General features: G+C 44.1%; 1 protein-coding gene across 1 annotated transcript in view; it reads left to right on the forward strand.

Moving 5' to 3' along the window:
- Positions 1-15562, forward strand: part of LOC146809624 (outer dynein arm-docking complex subunit 1-like) — a 358293-nt gene that overhangs the window by 116318 nt on the left and 226413 nt on the right. The gene's annotated exons all lie outside the window — the stretch shown is intronic.

Genomic DNA, 15562 nt, shown 5'->3' on the forward strand with positions numbered 1-15562 from the left:
TCTATTTGGAATAACTTTGGCGCCGGTCGACGAATCCTCGCGAAATTTTCAAAATAGGTGGGGCGCTACGCTCCGCTCCTACCCTGAAAGTCTCGGGGGGATTCGTCAAGCGGGGGCTGAGAAAAAAGGGGGGTCCCAAAATGCGTTTTTCCCATGCATTTTTCCATAGGACCTTTAGACACAGCTACAGCCCGAACGGCTGAACAGAGTTACTTGAAATTTGGCAGAGAGGTAGTCCTCTGGTCAAGGAAGTGCCTTTTGTAGCTCTGGTGTAAATCTGTTCAGTAGTTCCTGAGAAAATAGCATTTAAATCAATATATATATCTGAGCCAGCTTACGGTGCGCTTACCGTGCGCTTACGGTAAGCTTACCGTACGCGTACGGTGACTTGCGCGAGCGCGATTCTGATTGGCTGTTAGATCTTAGTAAACATTCGAATCGGTCGAAACCAGGAAGTGTCAAACGCCATTTTCTCTCTCGCACTCTGAGGGGAGTGGAGGAAAAACAAAGTCCGAAAACAGTAAAAGCGGCTTGATAGACAGCTCCCAACCACCCAGTCATTGTTATGGTCCCAAAGAACCCAAAAGGCAAAAAATGTAAAGTTTTATATTTTCGAAAAATCGCCGATTACACTTACCGTACGCGTACGGAATTTTTTTTTTTAAAAAAAAACAATATCCACGTTTTCCACACCCCGTGTGCAAAAGATGCCCGAAGGGCACCTTTTGTGCATGGTATATGCTCCTCACGGTCAATCTGTAGATAAACATTAACAACGATGTGCCTAATACGGCCTCCGTGTGCGGACGGTGCGCGAAGCGCTTAGTGCGTACATGGCCCATTTAGCGTAATTTGGGCACGCGTGCACGGCACTAACTGCGTAAAGTGGGCGCGCACGCCACGAACGGCGTAAAGTAACTTAGCATTTAAAAAACCGTACAAATTCACTGAAAAAACCATAGGTTTCACACACGTTATAGTTAGGAAATAGCATTTAAAAAACCTTGCAAATTCAATGAAAAAACCATAGGTTTCACACAAGTTATAGTTAGCGGACATTTTACTGATAAAAAACCATTGAAATTCCCCCGTTATAGTTAGTGCAGGCAACTATAACTCACGCGACCGCAATCCTCTGCTGATGACATATGTGTCTTTATGAAAAAAAAATATTTGTAATATATGTATAGCTAAAATTTAATGGAAGAAGATATGGGCAAATGAGTGTCTAAATACAGTATTAGCATCAGCAGAGGATTGCGGTCGCGTGAGTTATAGTTGCCTGCACTAACTATAACGGGGAATATATATATATATATATATATATATATATATATATATATATATATATATATTACCTACTGGCGGTCGCCAGTAGGTAGTTATAGTTAGGACCACGTTTCCATAGGAAATCCGCAACATTCTATTTTGAATAACTTTGGCGCCGGTTAACGAATCCTCGCGAATTTTTCAAAATAGGTGGGGCGCTACACTCCGCTCCTACCCTGAAAGTCTCGGGGGGATTCGTCAAGCGGGGGCTGAGATAAAAGGGGGGTCCCAAAACGCGTTTTTCCCATGCATTTTTCCATAGGTATATATATACCCAGGATTCTTCATGCAAGGTATTTATTTAATTTGTACACCCAGCACTACCGCCATGACGCGTTTCGGCCCTCGGGAGGCCTTGATCACATGACGCCATGAGGAGTAACCCACATTTTTAAAGTGACAGTGCAACACCATGTGATATAATGCCAATAGACATAGTAAAGGTATTGTAAAACTCTGTCTCTTCTCGACTTTAGCTTAAAACTAGCAGCAGTTCAATGAATTGTGCAAATAAGCAAATATGTGCAAATAAGCCAGCAAACATTCATTAATTCAAACACAGTAGCCGAGCAAGAATAAAATCACATTTGTTGTCAGTGGGCAGACATGAATGCGAAAATACTAAAAATAACACCCCAATGGGTAATTACTAATACTGCATTCCCAATGTCTGCTGGGACGGCTACAAACTACTGCGCCTGCTACTGTGCAATGATACAAAAATAAAAATAAATCATTTGAAATGTATTGTACAACTCTATGTATCATGTAAACGTTGTCTTGAACGCTGTAGCAATTTAATGAATTGTGCAAATAAGCAAATAATGTTCAAATACGCCAATAAACATTCATTAAATCTAAACACACGGGGAACGCTATTGCCTGGCTAGAATGAAATCACATTCCTTATCAGTGGGCAGTCATGGATGCAAACAATGCTAAAAATAACACCCCAGTGGGTATCTGCACCTACTGCATTACAAATGCCCCCTACAGCGGCTATCCCATGTTCAGCCTGCTGCTGTACAATGAAACATAGATCAATACCTTAAAAATAGCATCCAAAGAATGAAAGTGCCAATGTGCATGCTGACCAATTGAACGGTTGTAACAACGGCGTATAAAAAAAGCCATACTAACCACGTAACCATATGAATGCCTAGCCTAAAAGGATGCAGCTTAATAACTGCAAAGCTGCTAACTTTCCTGAAGTCTTAAAAAAATATTTTAATACATTAAATATCTATTGCTTCATAAATATCTAAAATTAATACATGTATATAAATTAGCTAATAAAATCAATATCAAGTACTGATTCAGAATGAAACTAATTTGAGTTGAAAGAATGGCTCATTGATTTATCAATTTATGTGGTAACAGTGCAAAGATGATTTCATACAATGCGACATTAGCAACAATCAACGTATAGAGTGATGCCCATGTGAGCCCTATGCCTACTCTGCATAAAAATAAGTGTACGTGAAAAAAGGGCTTCCTTAAAAAATTGTTAAATATTTTTTTAGAATTTCATAATAGGAGGTTGATTGTGAAAAGATGTAATACCGATAAGCAGATATAAAAATCCTCACTGGAGTTTAACCCATTGGGCGATTTTGTATCCAACTCCAGGATATACCTTGTTTCCAGTTTCCTGAGCAGAGCTTCACGGTCGCCACTGCGCCTAAGTGGAGGAACCATGTCCAACACGATGTAACTAAGGTGATCCAGGCAAGTGCCATGGACCACCTCAAAGTGCCTGGCAACCGGATAGGATGCGTCACTGTTACTGATGGCTCTCATGTGCTGGAGTATCCGTTTGTGCGCCTGCAACTTGGTACTTCCAACATATTGCAGGCCACACAAACACTCCAGCACATATATGGCGAATTTATTTTTGCACGTAAGCCTTTTAGATATGCTGATGGGCACGTCATGAAAGGGGATCCTATAGGATGTTCTACTCTTTCCATGTTTATATGCCTTGCATGTTGAACATCTAATGAATCCTTTAGCTGTTTGTAACCATGTTTTAGGGGTAACAACCTTTGGTCTGCTCTTAACCAGCATGTCACTCATAGACCTGGCTTTTCTGAACGTGATTTTGGGAGCCTCTGCCACCGTAGTGCCAATCACTGGGTCATTGCGTACTACGACCCAGTTCTTGTTAAATATTTTACGCAAGACTCGATGTTGACTATTGTACGTTATAATCAGTCTTGGTGGATCAACAGTAGGGGAAGATGTATTATGCGAACCACCTGATTCAGGTGTCTTGTACAAGGCTGTTGATCTGGATATTGACTTCATTTGATAATTGCTTTGTCAATCATCTCAACAGATTACCCCCTGGCCAGGAACCTACACTTTCTCTTCTCTTGAGCCTTGATACAGTCATTATCCACGCTACAGATATGTCTGATGCTCAGTATTTCGCCGTACGGAATGCTGCGTATCAGACGCTCCGGATGGTGGCTGGCAGCATGGAGCACTGTATTACCGGCGGTCGGCTTACGATGCAGTCTAGTCTCCAGGTTCCCTTCATGAATATATACTTCTACGTCCAGATAATTGACTGATTCCTTACTTATATGCGCTGTGAACCGCAGATTCAAATCATTGTCATTAATCTGCTGAGTGAACATGACAGCTGCTTCCTCATTACCCTTCCAGATAAGAAATAAATCATCTGTATAGCGATACCATGCTATTGCATTTTCAGCTAATACACCTGCAAACAAGGTGCATGGGACTTTCTCCTCCCACAGTCCCATGTGCAAACAGGCACAGCTTGGGGAGAAGCAAGCCCCTATAGCTACACCTCTAATCTTCTGAAAAACCTGATTCTGGAATAGGAAGAAATTGTTATTCAAACATATTGAAATCATGTCCAAGAGCATTTTGTTGTGGTTCAACATGCACAAAGGTTTGGTCCTCAAAAAATGTTCCACAGCCTTAATGCCGTCCAAGTGATGTATGCTGGTATACAGCACGATGACATCTAAAGTGATCAGCCAGTAATCATCTTGCCATATCACATCATTAATCTTTCTCAAGAAGTCACCAGTGTCTTGCAAGTAGGAGGGTAAGCATTTGACATGTTCCTGCAAGAAATAATCAACATATCGCGCGGTGTTCTCCATAATGCTGTTCCTGGCTGATATTATCGGCCTTCCGGGTGGTTTAATTGAGTTTTTATGAATCTTGGGAATCAGATACATGACTGGGATTACCGGATGGTTGATTTTAAGAAATTTGAGTTCATCCACACTCAGTAATCCAGCACTCTTCCATGCTATCAACTTGGCATAATAGTCACTCCAATATACATATATATATTTAACTAACCATCCTGTTACCTCCAGAAAATCCCACACAGTGGGTTTGCTGAGAGGTTTTTGGTGGCCACTCCCCCCTTTCTCCACTACTCTGTAAACTCGCCTCCTGGCACACTACTAGTTGGGGGATGAAGTACCCTTGGCTGTTACCGGTCCTTGGGGGCCAACTAGCCCTCCTGTTTTCTCCAGTAAGACCCACACAGCTATTTTGCTGAGAGGTTGTCAGAATCAATGTTCCTTTAACCCAACACTCTGCAAACACGCCTCCTGGTGTACTGCTGCTTGGAGGATGAAGTCAGCTTAGTCCTGTGTGTGGTTTATTGAGTGGCTGTATGAGTGAGTGAGTGTGTGAATGGCTCTGTGGATGAGTGAGCGGTTGTGTGAAAACTTGTACGGGTCTGAATGCGTATGTGAGTGGTTATTTGGGTGTGTGAGAGTGTGTACAAAAGATTGTATGGGGGTGTGAGTGGGTGTGTGAGTGGTTCTGTGGATAATGTCATGAGTGATGTCATTGGAGATATCAGTGATGTCACTGACCATGTCATGAGTGATGTGCATTGTGGGGGCATAAGTTAGAGTTATCTTAGGTAACTATAAGTGAAATCTGAGCCTACCTTTACCATCCCTGTAACCTTTGTTTTTTCAGTGAATTTCTAAGGTTTTAACTCTATTTCCTAACTATAACGTCCCTGTAACTTTTGTTTTTTTAGTGAATTTCTATGGTTTTTTAATGTTATTTCCTAACTATAACATCCCTGTTGACTTTGGTGTTATTGTAGTGAATTTCAAAGGTTTTTAAATTTTTATTTCCTAGCTGTAACCTGTAACCTTTGAGAGTAAGTTTGTGAATGAGTGTCTCATTGGGTGTGTGAGTGGGTGTATGAGTGTATAAGTGGGTCTGTGAGTGGGTGTGAGAGTGAGTGGGTTTGTGAGTACCTCCATGAGGGTGTGTCAATCTGTGAGTGGGTGTGTTAGTCTCTGAGGAGGTCTGTGAGTCGGTGTGTGATTATCTGAGTAGGTCTGTGAGAGAGTGTCTGTGTGCCTGTGAGTGGGTGTATGAGTGTCTGAGTGGGTCTATGAGTGTGTGTAACAGTGTCTGAGTGGGTCTGAGCTGGTGCATGAGTATGTGATTGAGTGTCTAAGTGTCTGTGTGCCAGTACCTGGATCAGTGACTGGGCCACAATGGAACCACACGTGCCCCTTTATCCAAAAAGAGTCCGCAGTTTTGCACAATAGATCTACCCAAGGGGAGTACTTTCTACTGGTTAATTACTGAGTACTACCTCCTTGGGTAAATGTCCAGTACGCATTTTACATTACAGCTGTGTAATGGAGCACGAGGAAATGTCACCAGTGACCTTGTGTGCGTTTTGGCAATGTGATTGTTTCTCATGCGTCTTTATTCAGAAATTTGTGATAACATGATTCTTTCTATTGAGAAGACAACGAGGGTACACAGAGGTAAATCTGCACCAAACAAGGGTCCTTCTTCTTAACTGTATCGAATATGTGGCTCTTTATTTGGTGGAGATGTCCTCATATTCCTCTGTATCAAGAACGCATCACTAAAATTGGCAAGAACGGCGCGGGGGTTCTCTTGTTAAGCTGTCCATCATCCTGGCAAAAGACGGGAAGACCTTTGCATATTACTAAGGTGGATGGGGCCAAACGCACAAAGCTTCCAAGTGATTTGGACATTTGAATGCTCGCAGTCAATGAAAAGGAAACCATTGACTCTGCTCTCACCAGTCAAGGACAAGATGTAACCCACTTATCACAGTCACTACAGATTGTGTTACTAAAGATCAATGATACATTCACCTCCATGAAGCATTTCAGATCGTCTTTCAATGTGAATTTGCTGAGAAAGCACACTGCTTTGCTTTTGTCAAGCACAGGAGGGGTCAGGATAATTTGTCCTTTACAGAAGTGGAGCTTCAATTGGGGTACCTGCTATGTTTATATATGTATGTGCTTCCCGTTGGAGGTGGAGGGGCCGCAGAGCTACCCTCCCGGGCCAATTTTGTCCCCAGGGACCCCATACCCTGGGCCTGGCCAACATTCAATGGAGGATGGGGGTCCCGGGGCTTTCTTCCCAGGGCTAATTTTTGCCCTGGGGACCTCATCGCCTAGAGCCCAGCCAGTTATTGGAAGGGTAGGGGGTCCCACAGCCCCCCTCCCTGTGCCCAGCCTCTTGTTCTTGGATGCCCTGGAGCCCACCCAGAGCACCCAGTGTGCAGTGTTAGCGACCACGGGGGAGCCTCAATGCCGCAGCAGTACCTTTCATTGGTACTGCACGCTGGGAGCTGTTAAACATGCAGCTCCCTGTTTACAGAAGCAATCATCTCATCTGATTCCCTGCCCTCTGGACAGCGGGCAGGGAAACAGACAAAAACTCCTCTCCTAGCAAGCAGGGGCAGTTTGACAGCTCCCTCTTGCTGGGAGTGGATTTATCGTATGCTCTTGCTCTGCAGGAGCTGTCACAGCTCCTGCCAAGCGAGAGTAAACAGGTATGTCACGGTGGTGAGCACCTTGAAACATAAGGAGCCGGCCCTGAGGGGGTGGCGGTCCCCAGGCCCATTAATGGCTCCTGGAGGGGGGCCACACGCCCCCTCTTCTATTTCCAAACTTGCTTGGTCAAGGTGGTGGTCCCCTGGGACAAATATGGCGCGAGAGGGGCGCGCACGGCACCCCTCCCTTTATCTCAGTTTTTTTGTACCTTGGGGAGATGGCGGTCTCCGGGGCAATTATGGAGTAAGAGGAGGGTCTTCCCAGTCCCCCTCTTTTGTATTTGAAAAGCCCTGGGGTGGTGGTGGTCCCTGAGGCCTTAGAAGGCCTGAGGAGGGGTGAACGCACACCCCCACCCGCCTATTATAAATATTACTCCCGGGAAGATGACATTCCCCAAGGAATAAGTTCCCCATGTGAGGGGGGGAGCATGCACCCCCTCCAATTTATCATTTTAAAACCATGCCCCTGGGACCTGACCAACACGGGGGCTCATTAAAAAACAAGCATTGGAACCTGTGTTTGTTTTTTTGTTTTTTTTCTTCGCCGGAGTCACGGATCTGACCGTGATTCCTGTGGAAAAATAAACAAAAAAATATTTTTGGGCCTGACGGCGTCCCGGGAGTCCCCAGGGCGAGGGGGTCAGGGTATTCCTAACCTGCCCTCTTGTCTTTTTTTCGAAACATTGAAGGCGAGTCCCAAGATGGCGGCCAACACTTCCTGGTTGAAGTGTTGGCAGCCAATCAGATATCAACAAGGACTACCAGATCCCCAAAGGATCCGCGTCCCTAGATATACAAATTTGGTTTCCATTTAATATCTCAAAAACTACTGAATGGATTTACGCAAAATAACAAAAAGGGCGCTTTCTGGACCAAGCGCTAGCTTTCTGCCGAATTTGGTGTAATTCCATTCAGCGGTTTGGGCTGTATTCATATGGGAATTAACATGGGAAATGTACATTTATTGACCCCCCCATTTTTCTCGCCCCCGCATAACGGATTACCCTAAAGCTTTCGGTGCACAACTAGAATCAGCGGGACACATTTTGGGGGAAAATTTCATGTAGATTCGTCAAATGGCCCAAAAGAGATAGGCAAGTCAAAAAACGCTTTTCCTATGGAAATATGGTCCTAATTATAACTACATACCGGCGACCACCAGTCTCCAGTAGGTAACATATATGTGTGTATATGTACATATGTGTATATACACACACGCTATATATATATATATATATATATATATATATATATATATATATATATATATATATTACCTACTGGCGGTCGCCAGTGGTAGTTATAGTTAGGAGCTATTATCCATAGGAAATTCGTAACATTCTTTTCGCAATAACTTTGGCGCTGGATGACGAATCTATAAAATTTTTCAAAACTGGTGGGACGCTCCGGTCGGCTCCTATCCTGAAAGTTTGGGGGTGATTCGTCAAGCGGGGGCCGAGAAAAAAGGGGGGCCCCAAAACGTGTTTTCTCCATGTTATTTCCCATAGGAAATTTTGGAAGAGGCTACAGCCGGAACTGCTGAAACGAATTACACCAAATTTGGCAAAAAGGCAGCCCTTGGCTCAGAAAGAGACCTTTTTTTAAAATGGTGTAAATCCGTTCAGGAGTTCCTGAGAAAATCAAAAAATAAAGGTCAAAAAATCAATTTCCCATAGGAAAGTTTAGACACAGTTGTAGCAAAAACTGCTGAACGGAATTACACCAAATTTGGCAAAAAGGTACTGTTTGGCTCAGAAAGCGACCTCTTCATAAATGGTGTAAATCCGTTCAGTAGTTTTTGAGAAATTAAGAAATAAAGATTGTGATATCTAGAGGCACGGAGGATCCGCGTACCCTCCCGATCACGAGCTTAATGCTAATTGGCTGTCAACACTCCAAACCAGGAAGTGTTGGCAGCCATCTTGTACCTCGGTAGAACCAAAAAGAAAAAACAGTATCTCAACTGGTAGCACTATAAAGGACAATTAGACTTGTATGTATAATACATTATGCGGAAAGAAAACGGGAGACTCTGAAATGATTTTGAAATGTGCACATGGCATCATATAATTGTTATCAAAAATAAAAGGTACAGTTGTAGCAGCACTGTAAGCAAATAATGCGTGAACAACCCGAATTGCACTTGGTGCTCAATTGTGTACGTGACACAAACAGGTGGCGACGCAAGTGACAATTGTGAAATCAGCGAAAACGGCACAAGGTGCGGATGTGAACAAGTATATACAGTGGATGTTGTGGCTCAAGACAATGATTAACAATGTTAGATTTAAAAAATGCGAAACAATTTAATTTGAGCCACAGAAGGAAGTGCGCCATCAGTTGCGCTGAGGAGTCGACGACGTTTCGAACCTATCAATCAGGATCGTCTTCAGGACCGGGTTGTGGGTAATAGCTGTGCTGTACAGGGAGGGAAAGGAGAAGGGTAAGGGAGGGGCGGGGATTGGGCTGCGCGTGTGAGCATGCGGGGTGGTCGGGAAGCATATTAAGTACAGCGCGCAGGTCACGTCAGTGAGGGGAGCAAACCTGGGGTGCAGCCTGTGAACGGGAGCGCAGGTCAGTAATACAGTGACATGAAGGAAAAAATCCCAATGGAGCGTCTGTGCACAGACGGTGGCAACAGAGGCTGGAGCGGTGAGTGGAGGAGAAATAAATAATCAGGAAGGGCAGTCACTATGCGGGAGGGGAAGGAATAAGTATTAAATGGCGCTGGAGATCGGATGCGTGAAATAGAATGTTCACCGGTGATTGGGTGCTGGAAACGCAGGCAAAGTGGTTATGAGCAGAGCAGAGTGAGGAGTTTTTAAAAAAAGGAAGGGAGGCGGGGATAACCGGGAGGCAGTTCGGTAGAAAACGCTACCTGGAAGGACACTATTCATCAAACGCGTGTTGCCGGGGTGAAAGGTCTCCACTAGGGACCGGAGATCCTTCGGGGGTGAAGAATAAACATGAGCATGCATGCAGGGGCTCACGGAGGAAAAAAGGAAGTGCAGGAAGAGACAGGTAGTTACTTTTGTGCAAAAATCAGGGGGATGAATGATTACGGGCGTCGTTGTCGAAGGAACATCGGCGAGATGAGGGTGGGAAGCTCCTCTGTGTCCCAAGAGCAGGGCACTGCATGGGGAGACCTATGGAAAAAGACGGCGGGATTGGTAAGTCAGTAATCAGTGTGGAGACGGAAAACTGACCAAGGATCGATGGGCTTACCTAGTGAGTGTCGGAGCTGGGCTGCGGTGTCTAGGCTATAAGGCAGTGAGGCTGCTTCCGGGGGGTATACGTCACATGATTATGTGTGTGTATCGAGGGGGTGTGTCTACAGTGACGCGGCCCGGGGGAGGGGCGGGAGGCGGAACAGGACGGGATGACGTGACAAAAGTTCACAATAAAAAATTAGGAATGTGCCATGTTAGAGGCATTATAGAAGTGCGTGATAGTTCTAAATAATGTACGCATTGGGACAAAACAAAGAACAGTGAGCAATTGGTCAATGAAATTTGCACAGGTGCATTACTAAAACAACTATTAAATGGTAATATGAATTAAAAAGGGAGCATGAGCTGGACAGATACAGTCCAGGAGAGCGAGCTATCTAAATGCACAGCGCAGTGTGCCAGGTTAGTCACAACAATAGATTACGGACAAGGCTGTCACTCGAGAGTGAGACAGAAACACAAAGTACCATGGTTTAAGCAACCACAAAGGGGTGGTTATAGACAGTCAAAGGAGGAGGATAAAAGAATACAGTAGAGGCAGGAGCAAGGTAGCTGAAGGAATGCAGTAACAGTTTGAGAGCTACCGAGGTGCACGGTACAGTGTGCGAGGTAGGAGGTAGTTTGGTTTGTAAAATTAAGGTCAGAGTAAGATGGTGCTGTTCCATTCGTCAATGGGGTTCAAGCCAGTGTTGACCGAGTTACATACGGTGAGCCATTTGCATTCGCATTTGTTCAGGAGGGCTTTGATATCACCGCCTCTGATGGGTAGGGTAGATTGGTCTATCACCTGCCAGGTGATATCTGTCGCTCAATGATTTTTCTCAATGTAGTGTGCAACCAATGGTGCAGTGAGGACTTTGCAGTGGATTCTGCTTCTATGTTGAATTATCCGCTGTTTTACCGTTTGGGTGGTCTGGCCAATGTAAACGAGGTCACAGGGACAGCGAATCGCATAGATGACGTTTTGTAATCTACAGTTTGTAAGGGTCTTGAGCTTGTAGGATTTGTTGTTGGTTTTGAAGTCTTTTGTGTTCACTGTGAGATCACATATGGTGCAGTTTTGGCATTTATAGTGTCCAATGACAGGGGGTAAACCCCAGGTGTCGGTGATTGTGTTCTTGTCAGCAGCGTTGGTGAGCCATGTAATGGCATGTAGATATGTGGCTAGATTGTTGCCACGTTGGTATGGGAAGAGAGGTGGTTGTCTAAATGTTTCGAATTATTGTAGTAGACGCCAGTTGCTTTTGATGATCTTACTGACTTTATTGCTGCATGGGCTGAACTTGGAAACAAATGGTATCCTGGTCATGGTTTTCTTGGGTTGAGGTGTGAGAAGATGTTCACAGTGGCAGTACCAGGCTTTCTTTCGTGCTCTTGTTACTAGACGTTTGGGGTATCCCATGTCGATGAGTTTGTTGATGAGGATGTCGGATTCACAGAAGTAATCTTTCCGCCATTTGCAGTTCCTTCGGATGCATAGGAATGGGCCGAAGGGTAGCCCATCCCGGAGACCTCGAGGGTGATAGCTTGAGTATTGAAGAAAGGTATTTCTTTCAGTTGGCTTACGATAGAGGCAAGTACCAATTTTGTCATCCTCGGCATGTATCACGACATCCAGAAATGGTAAATCATTGGGTTTCGAATCACAAGTAAATTTGAGGTGAACTTGCGATTGATTGAGCCAATCGATGAAGGGGTTGAGGGTATGAGTAGTGCCTTTCCATAGTAGAAGAATGTCATCAATATAACGTCGCCAAAGAGTGATATGTCTCAGAAAAGGATTTGTAGCAGTGAGAATGTGAGTCTTCTCCAGATTGTGGATGCAGAGTATAGCAAAATTTGGGGCAAAGCACGCTCCCATGGAGACACCTTTGACTTGAAGGTAAAATGTGTCGCGGTAAAGAAAATAGTTGTTTTCTAGGGCAATATGTAACAAATCCATGATGAATTCAGTAGGGATCAAGGTGGGTCTAGGCCTGGTTTCAAGTAGTGACTCAATGACTTTAAGTCCTTCGCTGTGCGGGATGTTGGTGTACAATGATTCGATGTCCAAATCAACCATGAGGGACGAATTCCTTTATGATGGCATCATTATATTTTCCCAGTGGTTCAAGAATGAAACCGCATCCTGAGACGATGGGGCGACCCGGGGGGTTGGTGCTGTCTTTATGGATCTTGGAAAGTATATAAAGCACTGGTGTGCAGGGGTGTTGATTGTTCAGGAAGTTGAATTCTTTTTGGGATATGATGTTGAGGGATCTAGCTTGTCCAGTGGTTTGTTGTATTTTGGTTCTGAGATCTGGTAAGGGATCTTTGGTGAGGGGGCGGTCGTGGTTGAGATTGGATAGTTGTCTTTTAACTTCTAAGTCATATTTACTTGCGTTCATGACCACGATTCCACCACCTTTGTCTGCTGGTTTGATTATGAGTTCAGGTTTGTTTTCGAGGTTGATCAAGGCTTGTTTTTCTGAGAGGGGTAGGTTATAGGGGACATATTCAAATTGAGCTTGGAGGTCTGCAAGTTCCTGTAGGACCAGGCGTTCGAATGCTAGTATTTCCGGAGGCATGGAAGCAGATCAGGGGGTTGAAGGTGGGTGGAACCGTGGTCCAGCTGGTTGGATGGATGCAGGTTTGTCAGAGAAGAATTGCTTGAGTCAGATTAGTCGGAAAAACATTAGTAGATTAGACTGTAGGTCTAAAACTTGGTTCGTTCCGTAGGAACAAAACTTACGCCTCTGCTGAGAAGTTGAGTCTCGTCGTGAGATAGGATGTAATCTGAGAGGTTAAATATGGGTATGGATTGTGGATCCAAGTCAGGTGCCGTGGAGGGAGCGGGTGTGGGCCGAGTATCCGTGTGGTCGGTTATTGTTGAGGGCCCCATTGGTAGAATCTGTTTCGGGTTTGTCTTTCTCCTGAGAATTGAGGTTGGTATTGGCGGTTGTTCTGTGATCGGGTTTGAGGTAGGCCGCGTCCACGGCCTTGTCCTAAAAAACCTGGTGGTAGAATGGGTTGTGGTCTGTTGACAGCTCAGGATGTGCTGGGTTCGTCACTTCCGTCAGAGTCCTCAATGGATGTGTTGGAAGAATCGGAGAAGGTGATCTGTTGGTTATTATGGTATCTGCCCCAGTTGCGGGTCCTGGGCGGAATATATGGGGTGTTGTAGAATTCGTCATGTAGGTATGGATATGTTTTCTCTACGTTGTAAAATTTGATATCCTTCTGGATTTTGGTGATTTTCTTATTTAGTTCAAAGGTGTCCAAAGGTGGTCCAGGCCATGCCCCTTTTTACACCTCTCTGCAACGCAGCTCTGTGGCGCTTACTGGAGGAACCTGGTATGCTAGCTGGCCCCCAGGGGCCCTCAGGATGGAAGGGGAATTAAATCCCCAACTTAAAACACGCCAACGGGCGTGTTTGCACACGTCATGTCAGGCCCCGCCCCCTCCCTTCCCCACTGTTCAAACGCGCCCCGTGGCGGGTTTTAAGAGGTAGTTTTAATTCCCCTGCCCTATTATGTACTAGGGCCTTACAGAGGAGGTCATGCTAATCACAGGAGTACCGCAACGCATAGTGTTCCCTAGTGTATGTAGGTGTTTTCACTGTATTCTAAGTGTCTTTTAGCATAGCACTGGCTCTAGGCCTAGATAGTCAGAGTCAGTTACCACCAGTACCTGTCTGAAAAAGTTGTGGGCACAGGATGATTTTGCAACAAGGCCTCTTTCTCTTCCTCTGTTGGTTCTTTCTGCACGTCTTGCTTCTTCCTGCTATTTTCTTCATCTTTGTGGACTTCTGTTGCCTCTTTCTGCATTTCTTTTGTTTCTTTCTGTGCGTTTTTCTTCTTTCTTCACATGTCCTATCTCTGTAGGCATAGTTAGAAAATAGCATTTAAAAAACTTTTGAAATTCACTTAAAAAACCATAGGTTTCAGATACGTTATAGTTCGAAATTAGCATTTTAAAAACCTTTGAAATTCACTGAAAAAAACGTTTTTAGGCACGTTCTAGTTAGAAATTAGCATTTAAAAAACCTTAGAAATTCACTGAAAAAAACATAGGTTTTAGGGAAGGTTATAGTTAGTTGGATATTTCACTCGTACAAAACCATTGAAATTCCCCCGTTATAGTTAGTTCAGCTAACTATAACTCGCGCCTCCGCAATGCACTGCTGATGACGTCACATATTACATCACTTATGACATCTCAAATGACATCACTGATGACATCACTGATGATATCATCCATGTGACTGTGTGTTTCTCTAAAGTTTAAAAATGTTTAATATATATAGAGAAAGGCGTATTGAAGAATGAGTGGGTGTATAAGTGTCAGAATGGATGATTTACTAGGTGCGTGACTGACTCTATAAGTGAGTGATTAAACATATCTTACTGAATGCATGGGTTAGTGACTAAACTGCGTGAATCTCTGTATCCGTCTTTCTGTTGGTGTGTAAGCGGCTGCATGGGTTTGTGAATAACTACATGAGTGTCTTTATGAGTTATTGATTGATTGTCTGAGTATCTGTATGGGTGCCTGAGTGTTTGTGTGGGTGGGGTGTGTGTGACTCTGTGCATAGATGTGTGAATGGGTGATTTACTGGGTGCATGGTTTCAAGAGTGCGTCTGTGATGCACTGTATGGGTGGGTGAGTGTGTGTATGGGTGTGTTAGTGAGTGAATGTATATCTCAGTGGTACATGTGTGAGTAACTACATATGTGAAAGATAGTATATATGTGTGTTAGAGTATATAAATGGCTATAAGTGAGAGTGTGTGATTGTGAGAGTGGCTGTATGGATGAGTGTGTGCTTGTATCAGTGATTGTATAAGAGTGTAAGAATGTGTTTGTATTTGTATGAGTAGGTGAGCTGGTGTGTGTATAACTGTATAGGTGAGTAAATGGGAGTGTGATTATTTTTTTACATCATCTATGGATGAGTGGTGGTGTGTGAGTGTCTATATAGGTGTAAGAGTGCATATGATAGTCCTGTACTTTGTGACCGTAAGTATGAGTGACTGTACGGGTGAGTGAGTGGATGTGTGTGTAGACCTAAAAATCACTGAGTGGGTCTGTAGTTATTGGGGTTGGAGTGTCTATGGTTTTGAGAATGATAGTCTGTAATTTATAGTGGGTGTATCAATTAGGTTATATTAGGTTGTGAG

This window comes from Triturus cristatus, chromosome 7, assembly GCF_964204655.1.
Source record: "Triturus cristatus chromosome 7, aTriCri1.1, whole genome shotgun sequence".
NCBI classification, from domain to species: Eukaryota; Metazoa; Chordata; class Amphibia; order Caudata; family Salamandridae; genus Triturus; species Triturus cristatus.